The sequence below is a fragment of the Pongo pygmaeus genome, chromosome 4, assembly GCF_028885625.2.
Source record: "Pongo pygmaeus isolate AG05252 chromosome 4, NHGRI_mPonPyg2-v2.0_pri, whole genome shotgun sequence".
NCBI classification, from domain to species: domain Eukaryota; kingdom Metazoa; phylum Chordata; class Mammalia; order Primates; family Hominidae; genus Pongo; species Pongo pygmaeus.
The window spans coordinates 52,876,666-52,882,665 of NC_072377.2; positions in this window are offsets into that span (position 1 = coordinate 52,876,666).

Consider the following 6,000-nt stretch of genomic DNA (forward strand, 5'->3'; position numbering starts at 1 on the left):
AGGAAGGTTCAATTCTGTGAGCTGAATGCACACATCATAAAGAAGTTTCTGAGAATGCTTCTGTCTAGTGTTTAGGTGAAGATATTTCCTTTTCCACCACAGGCCTCAAAGCGGTCCGTATGAACACTTGCAGATTACAGATTACACACAATAGTGATTCAAAACTGCTCTAACAAGAGAAAGGTTCAACTCTGTAAGTTGAGTGCACACATCACAAAGCAGTTTCAGAGAGTGTTTCTGTCTAGTTTGTATGTGAAGAAATTCCCGTTTCCAACGAAGGCCTCCAAGAGCTCCCAATATCCACTTGCAGATTCTGCACAAACACAGTTTCATAACTGCCCCATCCAAAGGAATATTGAACCCTGTGAGTTGAATCCACATATATTAAATCATTTTCTCAGAATGCTTCTGCATAGTTTTCATGTGAAGATATTTCTTATTCCACTATAGGGCTGGAAGCGCTCTATATGAACACTTGAGGATTCTGCAAAAAGACACTTTGACAACTGCACTTTCAAAAGAAAGGTGCAACTGTGTGAGTTGAATGCAAACATCACAAAGCAGTTTCAGAGACTGCTTCTGTCTAGCTGTAATGTGAACAAATTCCCGTTTCCAAAGAAGGCCTCAAATCTCCACATATCCACTTGCAGATTCTGCAAAAGCAGTGTTTCAAAACTGCTCTATCGAAAGGAAGGTTCATCTCTGTGGGTTGAGTGCACACATCATAAAGTAGTTTCTGAGAATGCTTCCGTCTAGTTTTTATGTGACGCTATTTCCTTTTCCACCACTGGCCTCAAAGCGCTCCGAATGAACACTTGCAGATTCCACAAAAAGATTGTTTCTAAACTGAACTCACAACAAAAAGTTTCAGATCCTTGAATTGAATGCACGCATCAGAAAGCAGATTCAGAGAATGCTTCTGTTTAGGTTTTAGGTGAAGATATATTCTTTTCCCCCATAGGCCTCAAAGCGCTCTGAATGAACACTTGCAGATTCCACGAAAAGAGTGTTTCAAAACGGCTCTTTCAAAACAAAGGTTCAACTCTGTGAGTTGAATGCAACTTCACAAAGCCGTTTCAGAGAATGCTTCTTTCTAGTTTTTGTGTGAAGATATTCCCGTTTCCAAAGAAGGCCTCAATGAGCTCCAAATATCCACTGGCAGATTCTGCAAAAACACTGTTTGAAAACTGCTCTATCAAAAGGAAGGTTCAACTCTGTGAGTTGAATGCAAGCATCAGAGAGTAGTTTCTGAGAATGCTTCTGTCTGGTTTTAATATGAAGATATTTCCTTTTACACATTAGGTCTCAGGGCGCTCCGAAAGAATACTTGTGGATTCTGTCAGAAGAGGGTTTCCAAAGTGCTCCATCAAAAGAAATGTTCTACTCTGTGAGTGGAAAGCAAACATCACAATGCAGTTTCAGAGAATGCTTCTGTCTAGTTTTTAGGCGAAGAAATTCCCATTTCTTACGAAGGTCTCAAAGAGCTCCCAATATTCCCTTGCAGATTCTGCAAAAACACTGTTTCAAAACTGCTCTATGAACAGAAAGGTTCAACTCGGTGAGTTGAAAGCACAAATCCTAAAGAAGTTTCTTAGAATGCTCCTGCCCAGTTTTTAGGTGATGATATTTCCTCTTCCACCATAAGACTCAAAGCACCCCGAATGAACACTTGCACATTCCACGAAAAGAGTGTTTCAAAACTGCTCAAGCAACAGAAAGGTTCAACTCTGTGAGTTGAATGCACACATGAAAAAGCACTTTCAAATAATGCTTCCGTCCAGTTTCTAGGTGAAGGAATTACCGTTTCCAAAGAATGCCTCGTAGAGTTCCAAATATCCACTTACAGATTCTGAAGAAAACAATGTTTCGATGTTGCTCATTCAAATCAAGGTTCAGCTCTCTGAGATGAATGCACACATCATAAAGAAGTTTCTGTGAATGCTTCTACCCTGTTTTTATGTGATGATATTTCCTCTTCCACCATAAGCCTCAAAGCGCTCCGAATGAACACTTGCGCATTCCACAAAAAGAGTGCTTCAAAACTGCTCTATCAATAGGAAGGTTCAATTCTGTGAGCTGAATGCACACATCATAAAGAAGTTTCTGAGAATGCTTCTGTCTAGTGTTTAGGTGAAGATATTTCCTTTTCCACCACAGGCCTCAAAGCGGTCCGTATGAACACTTGCAGATTACAGATTACACACAATAGTGATTCAAAACTGCTCTAACAAGAGAAAGGTTCAACTCTGTAAGTTGAGTGCACACATCACAAAGCAGTTTCAGAGAGTGTTTCTGTCTAGTTTGTATGTGAAGAAATTCCCGTTTCCAACGAAGGCCTCCAAGAGCTCCCAATATCCACTTGCAGATTCTGCACAAACACAGTTTCATAACTGCCCCATCCAAAGGAATATTGAACCCTGTGAGTTGAATCCACACATATTAAATCATTTTCTCAGAATGCTTCTGCATAGTTTTCATGTGAAGATATTTCTTATTCCACTATAGGGCTGGAAGCGCTCTATATGAACACTTGAGGATTCTGCAAAAAGACACTTTGACAACTGCACTTTCAAAAGAAAGGTGCAACTGTGTGAGTTGAATGCAAACATCACAAAGCAGTTTCAGAGACTGCTTCTGTCTAGCTGTAATGTGAACAAATTCCCGTTTCCAAAGAAGGCCTCAAATCTCCACATATCCACTTGCAGATTCTGCAAAAGCAGTGTTTCAAAACTGCTCTATCGAAAGGAAGGTTCATCTCTGTGGGTTGAGTGCACACATCATAAAGTAGTTTCTGAGAATGCTTCCGTCTAGTTTTTATGTGACGCTATTTCCTTTTCCACCACTGGCCTCAAAGCGCTCCGAATGAACACTTGCAGATTCCACAAAAAGAGTGTTTCTAAACTGAACTCACAACAAAAAGTTTCAGATCCTTGAATTGAATGCACGCATCAGAAAGCAGATTCAGAGAATGCTTCTGTTTAGGTTTTAGGTGAAGATATATTCTTTTCCCCCATAGGCCTCAAAGCGCTCTGAATGAACACTTGCAGATTCCACGAAAAGAGTGTTTCAAAACGGCTCTTTCAAAACAAAGGTTCAACTCTGTGAGTTGAATGCAACTTCACAAAGCCGTTTCAGAGAATGCTTCTTTCTAGTTTTTGTGTGAAGATATTCCCGTTTCCAAAGAAGGCCTCAATGAGCTCCAAATATCCACTGGCAGATTCTGCAAAAACACTGTTTGAAAACTGCTCTATCAAAAGGAAGGTTCAACGCTGTGAGTTGAATGCAAGCATCAGAGAGTAGTTTCTGAGAATGCTTCTGTCTGGTTTTAATATGAAGATATTTCCTTTTACACATTAGGTCTCAGGGCGCTCCGAAAGAATACTTGTGGATTCTGTCAGAAGAGGGTTTCCAAAGTGCTCCATCAAAAGAAATGTTCTACTCTGTGAGTGGAAAGCAAACATCACAATGCAGTTTCAGAGAATGCTTCTGTCTAGTTTTTAGGCGAAGAAATTCCCATTTCCTACGAAGGTCTCAAAGAGCTCCCAATATTCCCTTGCAGATTCTGCAAAAACACTGTTTCAAAACTGCTCTATGAACAGAAAGGTTCAACTCGGTGAGTTGAAAGCACAAATCCTAAAGAAGTTTCTTAGAATGCTCCTGCCCAGTTTTTAGGTGATGATATTTCCTCTTCCACCATAAGACTCAAAGCACCCCGAATGAACACTTGCACATTCCACAAAAAGAGTGTTTCAAAACTGCTCAAGCAACAGAAAGGTTCAACTCTGTGAGTTGAATGCACACATGAAAAAGCACTTTCAAATAATGCTTCCGTCCAGTTTCTAGGTGAAGGAATTACCGTTTCCAAAGAATGCCTCGTAGAGTTCCAAATATCCACTTACAGATTCTGAAGAAAACAATGTTTCGATGTTGCTCATTCAAATCAAGGTTCAGCTCTCTGAGATGAATGCACACATCATAAAGAAGTTTCTGTGAATGCTTCTACCCTGTTTTTATGTGATGATATTTCCTCTTCCACCAGAAGCCTCAAAGCGCTCCGAATGAACACTTGCGCATTCCACAAAAAGAGTGCTTCAAAACTGCTCTATCAATAGGAAGGTTCAATTCTGTGAGCTGAATGCACACATCATAAAGCAGTTTCTGAGAATGCTTCTGTCTAGTGTTTAGGTGAAGATATTTCCTTTTCCACCACAGGCCTCAAAGCGCTCCGTATGAACACTTGCAGATTACAGATTACACACAATAGTGTTTCAAAACTGCTCTAACAAGAGAAAGGTTCAACTCTGTAAGTTGAGTGCACACATCACAAAGCAGTTTCAGAGAGTGTTTCTGTCTAGTTTGTATGTGAAGAAATTCCCGTTTCCAACGAAGGCCTCCAAGAGCTCCCAATATCCACTTGCAGATTCTGCACAAACACAGTTTCATAACTGCCCCATCCAAAGGAATATTGAAGCCTGCGAGTTGAATCCAAACATATTAAATCATTTTCTCAGAATGCTTCTGCATGGTTTTCATGTGAAGATATTTCTTATTCCACTATAGGGCTGGAAGCGCTCTGTATGAACACTTGAGGATTCTGCAAAAAGACACTTTGACAACTGCTCTTTCAAAAGAAATGTGCAACTGTGTGAGTTGAATGCAAACATCACAAAGCAGTTTAAGAGACTGCTTCTGTCTAGCTGTAATGTGAACAAATTCCCGTTTCCAAAGAAGGCCTCAAATCTCCACATATCCACTTGCAGATTCTGCAAAAGCAGTGTTTCAAAACTGCTCTATCGAAAGGAAGGTTCATCTCTGTGGGTTGAGTGCACACATCATAAAGTAGTTTCTGAGAATGCTTCCGTCTAGTTTTTATGTGACGCTATTTCCTTTTCCACCACTGGCCTCAAAGCGCTCCGAATGAACACTTGCAGATTCCACAAAAAGAGTGTTTCTAAACTGAACTCACAACAAAAACTTTCAGATCCGTGAATTGAATGCACGCATCAGAAACCAGATTCAGAGAATGCTTCTGTTTAGGTTTTAGGTGAAGATTTATTCTTTTCCCCCATAGGCCTCAAAGCGCTCTGAATGAACACTTGCAGATTCCACGAAAAGACTGTTTCAAAACGGCTCTTTCAAAACAAAGGTTCAACTCTGTGAGTTGAATGCAACTTCACAAAGCCGTTTCAGAGAATGCTTCTTTCTAGTTTTTGTGTGAAGATATCCCCGTTTCCAAAGAAGGCCTCAATGAGCTCCAAATATCCACTGGCAGATTCTGCAAAAACACTGTTTGAAAACTGCTCTATCAAAAGGAAGTTTCAACTCTGTGAGTTGAATGCAAGCATCAGAGAGTAGTTTCTGAGAATGCTTCTGTCTGGAAATATGAAGATATTTCCTTTTACACATTAGGTCTCAGGGCGCTCCGAAAGAATACTTGCGGATTCTGTCAGAAGAGGGTTTCCAAAGTGCTCCATCAAAAGAAATGTTCTACTCTGTGAGTGGAAAGCAAACATCACAATGCAGTTTCAGAGAATGCTTCTGTCTAGTTTTTAGGCGAAGAAATTCCCATTTCCTACGAAGGTCTCGAAGAGCTCCCAATATTCCCTTGCAGATTCTGCAAAAACACTGTTTCAAAACTGCTCTATGAACAGAAAGGTTCAACTCGGTGAGTTGAAAGCACAAATCCTAAAGAAGTTTCTTAGAATGCTCCTGCCCAGTTTTTAGGTGATGATATTTCCTCTTCCACCATAAGACTCAAAGCACCCCGAATGAACACTTGCACATTCCACAAAAAGAGTGTTTCAAAACTGCTCAAGCAACAGAAAGGTTCAACTCTGTGAGTTGAATGCACACATGAAAAAGCACTTTCAAATAATGCTTCCGTCCAGTTTCTAGGTGAAGGAATTACCGTTTCCAAAGAATGCCTCGAAGAGTTCCAAATATCCACTTACAGATTCTGAAGAAAACAATGTTTCGATGTTGCTCATTCAAATCAAGGTT